This window comes from Triticum dicoccoides, chromosome 4A (genome assembly GCF_002162155.2).
Source record: "Triticum dicoccoides isolate Atlit2015 ecotype Zavitan chromosome 4A, WEW_v2.0, whole genome shotgun sequence".
Classification (NCBI taxonomy): Eukaryota; Viridiplantae; Streptophyta; class Magnoliopsida; order Poales; family Poaceae; genus Triticum; species Triticum dicoccoides.
Genome location: NC_041386.1, coordinates 731,364,056 through 731,382,417, shown reverse-complemented (window position 1 = coordinate 731,382,417; position 18,362 = coordinate 731,364,056). Strand labels below are relative to the sequence as shown.

The 18,362-nt window shown below is 46.5% G+C and overlaps 1 pseudogene; it reads right to left on the bottom strand.

Moving 5' to 3' along the window:
* Positions 1–6,158: 6,158 nt before the first annotated feature.
* Positions 6,159–8,524, bottom strand: LOC119284284 (annotated as a pseudogene).
* Between the last annotated feature and the right edge of the window lie 9,838 nt (positions 8,525–18,362).

Here is an 18,362-nt window from a genome sequence, read left to right as displayed (position 1 = left end):
AATCCAATAGCTTCAGCCTGCAAAACAGAGCAAACATTTTTTGCAGCAGCTTGAACAAATACAGTATGGTTGTTACTAACATTTCTAAGAAAAACTCCAAGACCAGCTTCTTCTTTTGCAATTTCCGGATTGTACGCAGCATCACTGTACGCCAAAAGACCTGCATTTTGGAACTGTATATTTTGAACGTGAAAAGGAGAAATATTATTGTTTGCAGGGTTGATGTGAGCCGCCGCCTTCTCCTCCATTAGCTCCGCATTTAGCATAGCGTTTGTAGCATATATAACCTGCATAATACTCCATTTTTTCTTATTAAAAAGAAGCTCATTCCTCGCTTTCCAAATATTCCAAAGCAACGTGAAACTGGTATCCAGATCTAAGTCAGCATGATGAGAAGATAAAATCCTTTGAATCACATCAGAAGGATATAAGTTATGATTGAACTCATCAGACTTAAGACCAAATAGGAACCAAATAGCTCTAGTGAAATTGCAAGTAAAGAAAAGATGCAAGTCTGTCTCCGTCTCGCCGCACCTGCAACATTCCTTTTTAATGTGAGTAGAATACCTGGATCCCCTAAGCCCTGAAGCTAAAGCTCTTCTTAGAATTCTCCATGCAAAGGTTTTGACTCTTGGAGCCAGGTTTTTGCTTTTCCAAACCTGATTGAGAATAGAAATTTCAGAATCTGAAATAGTGTGACTTTGAGATTGTAACCTGGGTTGGGCCTCCTGCATAAAAGCTTTATAAGCACTTTTAGTGGTACACTCCGCATTAGGGGTACGAATCCAACATAAAGTATCGTCCATATTAGCATTAATGATAGGAGTTTGTAAAATATTTCTCTTGAAATTATCATCGAAAAAGATATTAATTTCATCCTCATCCCAACTCTTACAATTTGGTTTCCAAAGATCACTAACAACTTTAGGACAAGGGATACCTAGATTAGATTTAAGGTGATCATAAATATTGTCCCAATCATTGCACCAAGGACTAGTCGAAATACAAGTATTACCATTAGCAATTTGAGTATGACTAGCCTTGCTAATGAAAGGAAGAACTTTGAGAATAGAGGACCAGAAAGCAGATTTAGGAACATTGCCATTCACTTTCCAAATAGAAGAGTTATGAAAATATTTGGCTTTGAGAACTTTCGTAACAAGAGAATTAGGACTCTTAATAACTCTCCAAGCCATCATAGCAACCATAGACTTATTCATCATATAAAGATCTCTAATGCCTAGACCACCTTGATGCATAGGTTTGCAAATATCATCCCAAGCCCTAAAGCAGATAGGTTTGGAAGCATTATCCTTATCAATACCTGTCCACCAGAACTTTCTATTTATGGAAGTGAGTTTATTAATGGTGGATTTACTTAAAAGGATATTAGACATGTAATACACAGGAAGGGAAGCAAAAACAGATTTAATAAGAGTGAGTCTTCCTGCATGAGACAACCTGTTAGCCTTATAGCAATTAAGTTTAGCTCTAAACTTATCAATAATAAAATTATAAGCTGCAGGTCTATTTTTACCAGGTAAAATAAGAGGATGGCCAAGATGAGTAGTATTACAATCCATATTAGGAGCAGGAAAGATATTCTTAATTTGGTTCCTCAAATTATCATCAGTATTTTTACTAAAAAGTATGGCAGATTTATTCCAATTAGGAGTTTGACCAGAAACAGCACAAAACTGATTAATAATAAAAGCAATCGTATTGGCATCATTATTATCTGCTCTGCCACAGACAATCAGGTCGTCCGCAAACATGAGAGAGTGGATAGGGGGGCAACCTGGGCCTAATTGGATACTGCTGAAATGATTGGCATTTAAAGCCTCCTGCATTGAAAGCGACAATTCATTGACTGCAAGAATCAAAAGATACGGTGACAGGGGACAGCATTGTCGAATGCCTCGGGATACCTTAAAACTGCCAAACGGTTGCCCATTAATGTTAACAGAAAAGGTGGCAGAGGAGATACATTCCATGATTAAATCTATGAAATGACAATGCAGCCCTTTTCGGAACAACGCCCTTCTGATAAAGCACCATTCAATTCTGTCAAAAGCTTTGGCCAAATCTATTTTAAGCATAAAGGCTTTGTGCTTCCAGGATTTAAGCAGAAAGGAGTGAGTGATTTCTTGAGCAATAACAATATTATTAGTAACCCTCCTGCCTTGGATGAAAGCTTGCTGAGACTCATGGATATAATCAGGTAGAAGATCTTTGAGTCTATTGGCCAAAGTTTTGGTGATAATTTTATAAACTACATTACAAAGACTAATGGGCCTGAAATCTTGAGGAATTTTAGCATTTTCTTTCTTTGGAATTAAAGTGATACAGGTTTTATTAAGTTTAGGATGAAGCTTACCCCTTGCGTAGAAATCTTGAACTAATTTGGTTATGTCTTCTCCTATCCACTTCCACGCTGAGAGGTAGAAGGCTACATTCAGCCCATCTGGTCCAGGGGATGCATTCTTCTTCATTCCTTTAAGGACCTGCAAAACTTCATCTTTGTCTGGAGCAGTAGGACAATCCATTATATTCTCATTATTATTGTTCAGAGAAGGAAGAGTATCTAAATTGGGGTTACTGGATGAGAATAAATTAGTGAAGTAGTTTATGAAGCAGTCCGCAATCTCATCTGGGCTTTGAAGAATTTTATTATTATGATCAATGATTGAACTAATTCTATTCTTCCTTCTCCTTTTAAGCACTAAATTATGGAAATAATTAGTGTTCCTATCACCTTTAGTAGCCCAATGCCTTTTAGCCCTTTGCCTATAAAATTCTGTAAGTTTAGTCATAGTCTTGTCATATTGCTCGATGAGGCTAGCTTCCCTGTTGTGATCCTGTAAATGAACTGTACATAGGTTGAGTTAACCCTGAAGCAAGCTGAAGATGTTGCTTGCTCTTGATGCAGTGGCAGAGATGAGCTGTCTGGATAAAGTTCTCCGCTCCAGTGTTAGCGTATGCTATCCAATAACGAATGCCCTAGTCAACCGTATGTCTGTATAAGAGCATCTCTAGCAGACCCCGCAAAAAGCCCCGACCCGGAAAATAACCGCCAAAACGAGGGTCGGCGCGAACAATCCCGCCCGAACAAACCCCGAAAACGCGACCGGCCCGCAATTTTTTTTGATGGCGCGGCAAAATCTTGACCACAACCCGCGAATACACCCCCCCAGCCCGTCGGTGCCCTGCATATAGCGGGAGCGGTTGGTGGGGAGGACATTTCAGCCCGAGCTTTTCCCCACCAACCACCTCCACTCTCCCCTCGCCCCAACAATGCCGGGCCGCCGCCCATGATTTCGGCGAAAGTAGCCGGCGGGAGCACCCCGAAAGGCCGCCACACGCATGAGGTTGCCCTCCCCCCCTCCTACGTCGGTGGACCAGAAAGTTGCGGATCTGCGGTCCTTCGTCGCGGGCGGTCGGATTTGGCTTTTCTGGCTGCCGGTGGCTACGCCAAGCGATGGAATGGTCAGCGAGCATCTCGCGCAGCCCCGGCAAAGTCGCATCGCCGCATGCAGGTACGGGTTCATCCTGTCGCCGCCGCCGCCGGTTTGCGGGCATGGATTCGGCCAGGCTCTGCGCTCGCGTAGAGGCTCTGTGGTTCGCCGATGCTGCTCATACAGTGCGACGACTGCACACGGATAGTGCTGCGGCTAACTTCAGGCACGCCGAAGCACCCCGAATGGGTGTTCCTCAAATGCGAAAATGACGGGGTACGTGATGTTTTCATTCGGCTTTGGCATAGCATTCTTTGGTTCAATTGCGATAGCTCATTTGTTGTGGCAAATTGAGGTGCAAATTTAGGATTTGCGGGCCGGCCGGAGCGGCGCTAGACCACACCCCGCAAAGCCGACCTATAAAAGAGCATATTCCGCAAATATCCTAAATATCCTTTTATACGGGTCCACTTTGCGGGGTCTGCCTCTGCGGCCTCTGCGTCGGCCCGCAAAACCGTTTTTCTGCGAACTGCAAACGCGTTTTGCGGGTCGGCGGGATGCCGCGTCTGCTAGAGATGCTCTAATAGACTTGCTTTGCCTAACTTTTTGAAGTTTGCATGTTTTTTTTAAAGGATTCAAGCACCTGATTACAAGCTTGAGATGCAGATCATCGTCCGCCTTCTTTTTTTCTTTGGAATTTTATATCGAGTATAGTGGACATAGGTTGTGACTACTCTGTTTGGGAAGTTCCAGCTCTCTTGTTACTTTCGTCTTCCAACCAGATCGAGGATGTACGTACTATAGAAATAAGTATGCATCAATGTGCTAGCTAATAGCTGCTCAAGAAAGCCGCCAGAGCTAAGCTAACTTCATTTGGGCATTCTGTTCATATGTAAAAATCTGTCTACCAGTATGTTCATGCACTTCCACAAAATTCAGAGCATACATGTTCCATACAGTATTTTCCAGGTATTGCCGGTTTGACACTGTAAAAGAGACATTCGAGCTTATTGCAGATCATGGGAGCTACTCGGTCTGTTTATGTGTCACAAGACTCCTGGTTATCAACGATTTTGCAATAAGTTGGTTTTCCACCATCACATAATTTAGTTTGGCCTAAAAGGAACGAGTGACAGCTTCTGCATGTGCAACATTCACAATATAGAGATAGTGCACGTAAGGCCTGAAGAAAAATTTGGCCCCTCAAGGAAGCATCGACGTAGTAGATGCCAGTAGTGGTTCCAAGCCAAGTTATTCCATGCAGCAATACACACATTTTTTCTTCAAAACCACGCCATTGAAAGAGTTCACCAAATCAAGTAAAACTCAGACTTCGAACAGGGCACACCCATTCTTTTAGACATGTACATTGCAGTAGCAGATATGTTCAGATATTCAGTTGTTTGAACCCAGTGAGAACCTAAAAGTTCATAGCTTCAAACACACACTTCAAATGTTGTAACTGGGGAAAAAATTGTGCGCCAGGATATCACTCACGCACGCACATATCATAGCTTCAAACATGCCAACAAGCAAATGCATCCAAAATTCTAACATAGCCAATGGTTTGTAAATAGCCAATACTTTACAATTCAAAACTTGGAAATACAGGAAACGAATACATCTAATCCACGCATCACTTTCATTTCCTAGACCACAAGGCGCATGGAGGAACAAACTCTTCTCTTCTTCGACATGGCATCAGCATCTGCAGATAAATGGAAGTCATAAAACAGCACGAACTTCCCATATGAACAGTACAAAATAGGAATATAGAGCTACGAGTACATGTAACAGGCATCAAATATATCACATCTCATGCATGAACTTGACACTGGATCTTTGCATCACATTGCCCAGTGGCATTTAATTACATGAAAAGAAGAAACTACCAAACAGGGAACAATGCTCCAAATATGTGCTTTGAAAACCCCCTTAATTTCCAATATGTGCATATGATTAAGCAACCTAGAGTTTCCACGACAAGAATGCAGTATGCCGAGGTCTGCATTCAAGAAACCGATATATTCAAGGACTGGTGCAGCATCCATGTAACTGAAGTTACTTACCCAGATCAGCTGAAAGTAACAATAACAATAATACACTTATGACTGAGATTACTTGCACCATATGTGACATCCTGCTTTCTGCTTAGCAGTTCAACGGCAGAAATGGACAGACAACTAAATTCTGCTTTCTGTTTTCTACTTTCTGCTTACCCAAAATCAAACATTCCACTAAATTGACTATGGGAATCTATAGTCATATGTCGAGCTACTAGACGAACTATCTGTGTTTACACTAGAGGTCTATAGAGTATAAGCTGCAGTGAAATGTAATCACATAAAAAGTAAACTGCCCGAACTACCTCAACTGTTCGCCCTCGGACGACTGTAACTGACTTTCTACCCTTTCAATGAAAAGAAACACAAAGGTCTTTTGCGTTTTCTCGAAAAAAAAGGAACTACTTTATTGCTTTCAAAACTGCTGTTGGAAGCAGAAACATGGGCTGTTGTAATCTGATGTTTTCTACTCATACATAGATTATGTAGAATAAATAAATATATTGAGTAAGATTAAAATTGGGAAACTATGTGAACTCGACCAACTCATATAGTGAATGCCTGAGTCTTATTTCTGTTGCGTAACACTGAAATAAAGTTAAATAAAAGTAAGCAAAGAGTAGTTAACACGCTCACCGCTTCATATAGTTGGCGCACATAGTGATGGTGGGAAACCAGAATACAGTCGTCCAGGAAAGTGCTTGCGAAGTGCAGTGAACAACTCGACCTGGAAAGTCTTAAGGTCCACCGAAAAGTATCGAAACTCCAGCTGGCCTTGAGAAGATTTTAAGTGCACCGTGTACATGAGCAGGTATCCCCCGGCTGCACGAACCAGACGCACATCCTTTACCGGTAACGGGATGACCTTCTCCAAATGCCATTGGTTATTTGTCAGAATAGAATACGCGAGCCAATGTCGGCGATCTTTGATGTCCTTATCATAGCCTTTACCTATAGTGAGCATCCCGAGCATTCCTTTTTCTGCCTCGACAAGGAGGAAACTTTTACTCCCTAGTGACTCAGATTGGAGGTTGACAGTAGAAAACTCCATTGCGTGCAAGTCAAGCACAAGTAACTCGTTCCGCAGTTGCAAATGCCAATAGAAGCATCCATGGACGAATTGACGACTGGACAGCTCAGGATCAGACTTCACAAATGAAGCAAGTGTAGCCGAAGTACCCCATTGGTCAGAAGTAAGAACATGCCATTGTCCATTCAATGAGGAGAAGACCAGAAGCAACAGATTCATTCTGCATTGCACCAAGCATATCACCCGGAATGACAATGGGTCCTCCTTGTCCTCACCGGGAGCAAGGAAAGTCTCCAGATCAAGGAGTTCCTGTTTACGGACAAGGGCATTCAGGTCAACCGGGATGGCGGGCAGCATGATATAGCGGCGGTGCACCGGGTCGCACACGACGAACTTCCTGACAAAACTTTTGCCGTCCATCTTGGAGCCCATGAGTCAGGGTGGACACGGTCCGGGCCGGTCCGGTTCCTGACCGAGCCGTCCTTTGGACCGGCCGTCGGCGGTCCGGACCGGACCGGACCGAGCAGCGCCGCGGTCCTGTTTCCAGGGACCGGACCGGCAGGGACGAAGCCCGAGCCGGACCGAGCGGCTCGTTTGGACCGTCCGGAGTTCACCTCAGAGCACGTGTCGGAGCATGGCGACGCGGGGAGGGCACTGGAGGCAGCAGAGCTCGTCACGGAGATGTCAGGAAGCTTTGGAAGATCCAGAGGGAGCTAGAGGAGCCAAAAAAATCACCAGAACGAGCTCATCGGCGACGAACTTGGCACGACGGCCGATGAACGGAGATGAAAAAGACGGTGCCCGATGCGGCGATGTATGACCTCCCACGTCGTGTTCGTTGGTGCATACGATAGATCCGAGTGAGGCGCTTCTAATGGACATAGTTTCCAGGGCCAGCGAGTCCATTGGCCGCGCAGATGACGGCCCCCCGCGGCGGCGGACATAAACGGCGACGGTTTCTTCAGCCCCCGCCATGCCTGCGCGGCCACGCCCTCGCCACGCCCTGGCCATGCCCCCGCCACGCCTCTGGCATGCCCTGGCCACGCCCCCGGCACGCCTCCGCTATGCTCCACCACGCTCTCGCCATGCCCCCGCCACGCTCCGGCCACGCTCCCGTCGCGTTCTTCGGTCCGCTCGGTCGGCTCGGTTAAAGCCCGGACCGGACCGAAGATTTGTCGGGCCGGAATAGTGAGCTCGGACCGGCCGATTTTTCGAGCGGGCTAGGCCCGAGCCGGCCACGACCGAGCGGGCCACGAGCCGGTCCGAAAGACCGCTCGTGTCGTCCACCCTGACCCATGAGGATGCGTCTGCCAACACAATTTCTGACCAGGACGCTGGCGAGGAGGACACGTCCATCAAAGAAGTCAATTGGATTCCAGGTACGGCCTGCGGTGGAGGGGAGGAAGGAGGAGCAAGAGAAATCAAAGCCGGCGAAGGCGCGGGCAGCGACGGCGGAGGGATGCGGCGGCTGTGCTGAAGGGATTCTGGTTGTTGAGAATGCCGATGAGAGGCGGCGGGTGGAGGGCGTGGTAGCGGCGCAGGAAGGCATGGTCGGCAATGATGCGGTGGAAGGAGGGGCAGGCGGCGGAGGCGCGGGCGAGGTCTTCGGCAGCGGGGAGGCGGAGGAAGATTTCCTCGAGCAGCACATGTAGGATATCGGCGATGGACGTCGCCATCACGGTGGTCAGGTGGGGATTCGGTTTGGCCTTGGGAAGGAATGGCCCGTGGAGCTTTTCTTCTCTTAGGAACGGCGGCGGCGGCGACCAGCAGGGCTTCTTTCTTGGACGCTGCGCTACAAAGGTCGCCCAACCGCTGCTGCTCCGGCTCCTCGCCCCTTCTTCGCCGCTGGGCTGCCCCGCTCCCCCACCCGCAGCTGCTCCGACAGAGGCCGATGTCAACAGTGCGTCGCCCATCTCCACCACCACCTGCTGCTGCTGCTGCTCCGCTAGATCACTTGCCTCTCTCTTCATGTTCATTGGGGATCGGGGGCTAGGGTTCATTGGGGAGTTGGTCTGATCCAATCTATTGTTGTGCGCTGCTAGCTTTCGGCAAACAGAAGACCTATTCCAACGCAAGAGTTTGTTTACTTGAATCTAAGGCGTTGTTTGGATAGGCAGTATATGCAAAACGGGATCTCCACAAACCAGGGAAACGGTGTAACAAACTAAAATCTTGTTTGGCAACTCTAACCAATCCGTGAATATAGAAAACTTGGCTTTCCAAAAAGCAAAAACCCAGATTTCAGGTATATAGAAAAACGACTAATAGTCGTTTTTTCATAAACGAGATTTACATAAACTGGATCTCAACTGAGAGCAGAGCAAGTGTTTGCCCGCAGTTGCACGCCGGGTCGTGCAAGACGGAGGGGACGCGACGAGGCGGTTGGTCCGACGACCTCGGGGAGCAGAGCAATTGCTCGCCGGCGGCTGTGCGTGGAGTCGTGCAGGACGGAGGGGATGCGAGAAGCAGCTGACGGCAGAGTCAGTGCATGGGGATGACCGGACGACGACCTCGGGACACTAGTAGAAAAATGGGCAAATCTGAGACACATTAGTGCCGGTTTCAACGGCTAGCCGGCCGCTCTCATTAGTACCGGTTCGTGGCAAACCTTTAGCACCAGTTCGTGCCACGAACCAGTACTAAAGAGAGCGGTGGCAGGATGTTGTCAGTCTGGGGCCCGTCCAGCACTTGTAGTACCGGTTCGTGGCACGAACCGGTACTAAAGGTTGACGTACATAAACCCTTCGTCCACCCGAGCTCACTCTGTTCTTCCCCTTTCCCCTCTCCTCCTCTGTTCTTCTCCTCTCTTCCTCGAGCTTACCACACATTTTGCCCAAATTTTATCAAGATTTGAAGGCCCCCATCCATTCAAATGATCAAAAAGGTTAGCAACTTTGTCCTTTCATCTCTCATTGCTAGATTAGCTCTTGCAATGCTTTATATAGTGATTAATTTGTGGGTTTAGTAATTTGGAAGGAATTATATGTGCTAGTATTTGATCTATATGCAATTTGAGGTCAAAAATAACACTTAGGTTGCATATGTAGGTGTGGTTTACTTAGTGCCTTCTAAATCTCCGTCGTAATCACCGTCGATCGCCCGCACCGTCCCGTCGCCGGCACCACCTTGTGGTGAGGCTCTTGTTCATGAATGTTTTACATTACCAAATTGATGTTTGCGTGATTTGGATATATAGTTACTCGTATAATTATCTTACTCGTACGTTGTTTGTTATACATAGTGCCATGGTTTTGATATCCGTCCCCGTCGGCCCTCATCCTTGTTATGATTCGGATGTGGTATATTCTCTTTTAAAACTAATTGTTGCATTTCGTGTTTATGAAAAATTATGCCCATCAAGTTGACATAGATATTTTTATCTAGGAGGTATGTGAACCGGAAATTGCAACCGACCCTATTGTCGAGAGGTTAAATTTAGTTGAAAGAGAAAACGAGTATTTGAAAGAAAAATTGAAAAGAATTGAGGAGGAGAAGATGGAATTGGAGTTGCATGTTGCCGATGACGTCGATGATCACTAGATCAAGATGGAGAAAATGAGGTTGAAGATTAGAAAGATTAGAAAATATGCCATTGATAGTGTGACTTGGTATCATTATGCTATTGAATCAATTGTTACCTTAGTTGTGATCTTGATCGCATTTGTTGTTGCATTTAAATTCTTTAGCTAGAGAGTTATTTGTATGTTGCATTTAATTAAATGCTGTATATGAACTTTATGTATGAACTTGTATTAATTTGGTCTATTCGGTGTTGTGTAATGAAGATGAGCCGACAATGGATGTATGATGACCGATGCTCTCCCGAGTTCATTAATGGCGTGCATACTTTTATGCTTGCCTCTGAGGCAAACAAGCGGGCGGATGGTTTTATGACTTGTCCATGTGCTGGCTGTAAGAATGGTCACAATTACTCTACGTCAAGAACCATTCACGTCCACCTATTTGAGTCCGGTTTCATGCCCCACTATAATGTTTGGACCAAGCACGGAGAAAGAGGGGTTATGATGGAAGACAATGAAGAAGAAGAGGACGACGATGGCTATCCTGGCCATGGGTTTCCTGAATACGATTATACCACAATGGGGGAAGAAGCTGAGCCGGCAATGCGGGAAGAAGCTGAAGAAGAGGCATCAGATGAGCCCGCTGATGATCTAGGTCGGGCCATTGCCGATGCAAAGAGAAACTGCGCAAGTGATCTGGAGAGGACGAAGTTGCAGCGCATGTTAGAGGATCACAAGAAATGTTGTACCCGAATTGCGAAGCTGACAAAACAAAGTTGGGCACCACACTTGAATTGCTGCAATGGAAGGCAGAGAATGGTGTATCTGACAGGATTTGGAAAGTTGCTGGTAATGATAAAGAATATGCTTCCAAAGGACAACGAATTGCCCGAGAGTACGTATGAAGCAAAGAAGGCTGTCTGCCCTCTAGGGTTAGAGGTGCAGAAGATACATGCATGCCCTAATGACTGCATCCTCTACCACGGTGAGTACGAGGATTTGAACGCTTGCCCGGTATGCGGTGCATTGCGTTATAAGATCAGTCGCGATGACCCTGGTGATATCGAGGGCGAGCGCCCCAGGAAGAAGATTTCTGCCAAGGTGATGTGGTATGCTCCTATAATACCACGGTTGAAACGTTTGTTCCAAAACAAAGAGCATGCGAAGGCGATGCGGTGGCACGCAGAAGACCGTAAGAAAGATGGAAAGTTGAGAGTACCCGCTGACGGTTCGCAGTGGAGAAAAATCGAGAGAAAGTACTGGGAGGAGTTTGTAGGTGACCCAAGGAACGTATGGTTTGGTCTAAGCGCAGATGACATTAATCCTTTTGGGGAGCAGAGCAGCAACCATAGCACGTGGCCTGTGACTCTATGTTTGTATAACCTTCCTCCTTGGTTGTGCATGAAGCGGAAGTTCATTATGATGCCAGTGCTCATCCAAGGCCCTAAGCAACCCGGCGACATTGATGTGTACCTAAGGCCATTAGCTGAAGAACTATTACAGCTGTGGACTGGAACAGGTGTACGTGCGTGGGACGAGCACAGACAGGAAGAATTTGACCTAAAGGTGTTGCTGTTCGTGACCATCAATGATTGGCCTGCTCTCAGTAACCTTTCAGGATAGACAAACAAGGGATACCACGGATGCACGCACTGTTTGGATGATACCGACGGTATATATTTGGATAGTTGTAGGAAGAATGTGTACCTGAGACATCATCGATTTCTTCCGACAAGGCATCCCGTAAGAAAGAAAGGCAAGCATTTCAAAGGTGAGGCAGATCACCAGACGAAGCCTCGCCACTGTACTGGTGCTGATGTACATGATATGGTCAAGTATTTGAAGGTAATCTTTGGAAAGGGTCCTGGCGGACAATCTGTTCCGAAGGACGCTGACGGACGCGCACCCATGTGGAAGAAGAAATCTATATTTTGGGACCTGCCATACTGGAAATACCTAGAGGTCCGCTCCGCAATCGACGTGATGCACGTGACGAAGAATCTTTGCATGACCCTGCTTGGCTTTTTGGGTGTGTATGGGAAGACAAAAGATACACCAGAGGCACGGGAGGACCAGCAACGTATGCACGGAAAAGACGGCATACATCAGGGTCAGGCCAACTACGCTCTTACCAAAGAAGAGAAGGAAATCTTCTCCGAATGCCTGCTCAGCATGAAGGTACCGTCTGGCTTCTCGTCGAATATAAAGGGAACAATAAATATGGCAGAGAAAAAGTTCCAGAACCTAAAGTCTCACGACTGTCACGTGATTATGACGCAGCTTCTTCTGGTTGCATTGAGGGGGCTTCGACCGGAAAACGTTCGATTAGCCATTGTGAAGCTATGCGCATTCCTCAATGCAATCTCTCAGAAGGTAATCGATCCAGAAATAATACCAAGGTTACATAATGATTTGGTGCAATGTCTTGTCAGTTTCGAGTTGGTGTTCCGACCATCCTTCTTCAACATCATGACGCACGTCCTAGTTCACCTTTGCGAAGAGATTAACATTTTGGGTCCTATATTTTTACACAATATGTTCCCCTTTGAGAGGTTCATGGGAGTCTTGAAGAAATATGTTCATAACCGTGATAGGCCAGAAGGAAGCATCTCGAAGGGCCATGAAAATGAGGAGGTCATTGAGTTTTGTATTGACTTTATTCCTGACCTTAAACCGATTGGTGTTCCTGAATCGCGGCATAAGGGCAGACTGGAAGGAAAAGGCACACTAGGAGGGCATCAAATAATATGTATGGACATGCATTCTCTCACTGAAGCACACTACACAGTTCTACAGAATTCCGCCTTGGTGGCTCCGTATATGGAGGAACACAAGAATTTTCTACACTCCAAACACCCGGAGAAGTCTGACGACTGGATTACACGCGAACAAACGAGGACTTTCGCCAGTTGGTTGCAGAAATGTGCCCTGAATGATGGCGATATTCAAAATGACATGTACTTGCTGTCCCAGTTACCGTCTTCGAATATAATGACTTTCAAAGGGTACCAGATAAATGGGAATACATTTTACACGATCGCCCAAGATAAGAAGAGCACCAACCAAAACAGTGTTGTCCGCTTTGATGCAACAACCAACACGAGAAAGGAAACATATTATGGTTACATAGTGGACATATGGGAACTTAACTATGGAGGTGATTTGAAGGTCCCTTTGTTTCGGTGCAAATGGGTCAATATGACACGAGGCGTGGTAACGGAAGACCCGCAGTACGGAATGACAACAATGGATCTCAACAATCTTGCGTATGCAAACGAACCATTCGTCCTAGCCAATGATGTGGCGCAGGTTTTTGTTGGGGAACGTTGCAGAAAATTAAAATTTTTCCTACGGTTTCACCAAGATCCATCTATGAGTTCATCTAAGCAACGAGTCGAGGGAGTGAGTTTGCATGTACATACCACTTGTAGATCGCGTGCGGAAGCTTGCAAGGTGATGATGGAGTCGTACTCGACGTGATTCGAATCACCGATGACCAAGTGCTGAACGGACAGCACCTCCGCATTCAACACACGTACGGGACGGGGGACGTCTCCTCCTTCTTGATCCAGCAAGGGGGAAGGAGAGGTTGAGGAAGACAGCTCCACCGGCAGCACGACGGCGTGGTGATGATGGAGAGGCAGTACTCCGACAGGGCTTCGCCAAGCACACAACGGAGGAGGAGAGGTGTTGGGGAGGGGAGGGCTGCGCCTTGGAGGGTGGTGCGGCTGCCCTCCCCTCACCCCTCTATTTAAAGGGGGAAGGGAGAAGGGGGCCGGCCCCTTAGAACCCATCTAGGGGGGGGCGGCGGCCAAGGGGAGAGGGGGAGAGGGTGGCTTGCCCCCCAAGCCAAGGGGGCGCCCCCTCTAGGGTTCCCCCCCTCAACCCTAGGCGCAAGGGCCCAAGGGAGGGGGTGCGCCCAGCCCACCAGGGGCTGGCCCCCTGCCCCACGCAGCCCATGTGGTCCCCCGGGAGGGGTGGCCCCTCCCGATGGACCCCCGGAACCCTTCCGGTGGCCCCGGTACAATACCGGTAATGACCCCGAAACTTCCCGGTGTCCGTTTGACAACTTCCCATATATAAATCTTTACCTCCGGACCCTTCCGGAGCTCCCCGTGACGTCCGGGATCCCATCCGGGACTCCGAACAACATTCGGTAGTCACATACTAGTCTTCCTAATAACCCTAGCGTCACCGAACCTTAAGTGTGTAGACCCTACGGGTTTGGGAGACATGCAGACATGACCGAGACGCTCTCAGATCAATAACCAACAGCGGGATCTGGATACCCATGATGGCTCCCACATGCTCCTCGATGTTGTCATCGGATGAACCACTATGTCGAGGATTCGATCAAACCCTGTATACAATTCCCTTTGTCAATCGGTATGTTACTTGCCCGAGACTCGATCGTCGGTATCCCAATACCTTGTTCAGTCTCGTTACCGGCAAGTCACTTTACTCGTACCGTAATGCATGATCCCGTGTCCAACACCTTGGTCACATTGAGCTCATTATGATGATGCATTACCGAGTGGGCCCAGAGATACCTCTCCGTCATACGGAGTGACAAATCCCAGTCTCGATCCATGTCAACCCAACAGATACTTTCGGAGATACCTGTAATGCACCTTTATAGTCACCCAGTTACGTTGTGACGTTTGATACACCCAAGGCACTCCTACGGTATCCGGGAGTTACACGATCTCATGGTCTAAGGAAGAGATACTTGACATTGGCAAAGCTCTAGCAAACGAACTAAACGACCTTTGTGCTATGCTTAGGATTGGGTCTTGTCCATCACATCATTCTCCTAATGATGTCATCCCATTATCAACGACATCCAATGTCCATAGTCAGGAAACCATGACTATCTGTTGATCACAACGAGCTAGTCAACTAGAGGCTCACCAGGGACATATTGTTATCTAAGTATTCACACGTGTATTACGATTTCCGGATAATACAGTTATAGCATGAATAAAAGACATTTATCATGAACATTGAAATATAATAATACTTTTATTATTGCCTCTAGGGCATATTTCCAACAGTCTCCCACTTGCACTAGAGTCACCAATCTAGTTACATTGTGATGAATCGAACACCCATAGAGTTCTGGTGTTGATCATGTTTTGCACGCGAGAGAGGTTTAGTCAGCGGATCTGCGACATTCAGATCCGTGTGCACTTTGCAAATCTCTATGTCTCCATCTTGAACATTTTCACGGATGGAGTTGAAACGACGCTTGATGTGCCTGGTCTTCTTGTGAAACCTGGGCTCCTTGGCGAGGGCAAGAGCTCCAGTGTTGTCACAGAAGAGTTTGATCGGCCCCGACGCATTGGGTATGACTCCTAGGTCGGTGATGAACTCCTTCACCCAAATCGCTTCATGTGCTGCCTCCGAGGCTGCCATGTACTCTGCTTCACACGTAGATCCCGCCACGACGCTCTGCTTGCAGCTGCACCAGCTTACTGCTCCACCATTCAACATATACACGTATCCGGTTTATGACTTAGAGTCATCCAGATCTGAGTCGAAGCTAGCGTCGACGTAACCCTTTACGACGAGCTCTTTGTCTCCTCCATAAACGAGAAACATGTCCTTCGTCCTTTTCAGGTACTTCAGGATATTCTTGACCGCTGTTCAGTGTTCCTTGCCGGGATTACTTTGGTATCTTGCTACCAAACTTACGGCAAGGTTTACATCGGGTCTGGTACACAGCATGGCATACATAATAGATCCTATGGCTGAAGCATAGGGGATGACACTCATCTCTTCTTTATCGTTTGCCGTGGTCGGTGACTGAGCCGAGCTCAGTCTCACTCCTTGTAACATAGGCAAGAACCCCTTCTTGGACTGATCCATTTTGAACCTCTTCAAAATCTTATCAAGGTATGTGCTTTGTGAAAGACCCATGAGGCGTCTCGATCTATCTCTATAGATCTTGATGCCTAATATATAAGCAGCTTCTCCAAGGTCCTTCATTGAAAAACATTTGTTCAAGTAGGCCTTAATGCTGTCTAGAAATTCTATATTATTTCCCATCAGGAGTATGTCATCTACATATAATATGAGAAATGCTACAGAGCTCCCACTCACTTTCTTGTAAACGCAGGCTTCTCCATAAGTCTGCATAAACCCAAACGCTTTGATCATCTCATCAAAGCGAATGTTCCAACTCCGAGATGCTTGCACCAGTCCATAAATGGATCGCTGGAGCTTGCATACTTTGTTAGCGTTCCGAGGATCGACAAAACCTTCCGGCTGCATCATATACAGCTCTTCCTTAAGATGTCCGTTAAGGAATGCCGTTTTGACGTCCATCTGCCATATCTCATAATCATAGTATGCGGCAATTGCTAACATGATTCGGACGGACTTCAGCTTCGCTACGGGAGAGAAAGTCTCGTCGTAGTCAATCCCTTGAACTTGTCGATAACCCTTAGCGACAAGTCGAGCCTTATAAATGGTAACATTACCATCCGCGTCCGTCTTCTTCTTAAAAATCCATTTGTTTTCTATCGCTCACCGATCATCGGGCAAGTCTGTCAAAGTCCATACTTTGTTTTCATACATGGATTCTATCTCGGATTTCATGGCTTCAAGCCATTTGTTGGAATCCGGGCCCGCCATCGCTTCTTCATAGTTCGAAGGTTCATTGTTGTCTAACAACATGATTTCCAGGACAGGGTTGCCGTACCACTCTGGTGCGGAACGTGTCCTTGTGGACCTACGAAGTTCAGTAGTAACTTGATCCGAAGTACCTTGATCATCATCATTGTTTTCCTCTTCAGTTGGTGTGGGCATCACAGGAACGGTTTCCTGCGCTGCGCCACTTTCCCGTTCAAGAGGTAGTACTTCATCGAGTTCTACTTTCCTCCCACTTACTTCTTTCGAGAGAAACTCTTTTTCCAGAAAGCATCCGTTCTTGGCAACAAAGATCTTGCCTTCGGATCTTAAGTAGAAGGTATACCCGACAGTTTCCTTAGGGTATCCTATGAATACACATTTTTCCGACTTGGGTTCGAGCTTTTCAGGTTGAAGTTTCTTGACATAAGCATCGCATCCCCAAACTTTTAGAAACGACAGCTTAGGTTTCTTTCCAAACCATAATTCATACGGTGTCGTCTCAACGGATTTAGACGGTGCCCTATTTAAAGTGAATGTAGCTGTCTCTAGAGCGTATCCCCAAAATGATAGCGGTAAATCGGTAAGAGACATCATAGACCGCACCATATCCAATAGAGTGCGATTACGACGTTCGGACACACCGTTTCGCTGAGGTGTTCCAGGCGGCGTGAGTTGTGAAACGATTCCACATTTCCTTAAGTGTGTACCAAATTCGTGACTTAAGTATTCTCCTCCACGATCTGATCGTAAGAATTTTATCTTTCGGTCACGTTGATGCTCTACCTCATTCTGAAATTCCTTGAACTTTTCAAAGGTCTCAGACTTGTGTTTCATTAAGTAGACATACCCATATCTACTCAAGTCATCAGTGAGAGTGAGAACATAACGATATCCTCCGCGAGCCTCAACGCTCATTGGACCGCACACATCGGTATGTATGATTTCCAACAAGTTGGTTGCTCGCTCCATTGTTCCGGAGAACGGAGTCTTGGTCATTTTGCCCAAGAGGCATGGTTCGCATGTGTCAAACGATTCATAATCAAGAGACTCCAAAAGTCCATCAGCATGGAGCTTCTTCATGCGCTTGACACCAATGTGACCAAGGCGGCAGTGCCAAAAGTATGTGGGACTATCGTTATCAACTTTACATCTTTTGGCATCTACACTATGAACATGTGTAATATTACGCTCGAGATTCATTAAGAATAAACCATTGACCATCGGAGCATTGACCATAAAACATATCTCTCATATAAATCGAACAACCATTATTCTCAGACTTAAATGAGTAGCCATCTCGTATTAAACGAGATCCAGATACAATGTTCATGCTCAAACTTGGCACTAAATAACAGTTATTAAGGTTCAAAACTAATCCCGTAGGTAAATGTAGAGGCAGCGTGCCGACGGCGATCACATCGACTCTGGAACCATTCCCGACGCGCATCGTCACCTCGTCCTTCGCCAGTCTCCGTTTATTCCGCAGCTCCTGCTGTGAGTTACAAATATGAGCAACGGCACCGGTATCAAATACCCATGAGTTACTACGAGTACTGGTAAGGTACACATCAATTACATGTATATCAAATATACCTTCGGTTTTGCCGGCCTTCTTATCCGCTAAGTATTTGGGGCAGTTCCACTTCCAGTGACCCTTCCC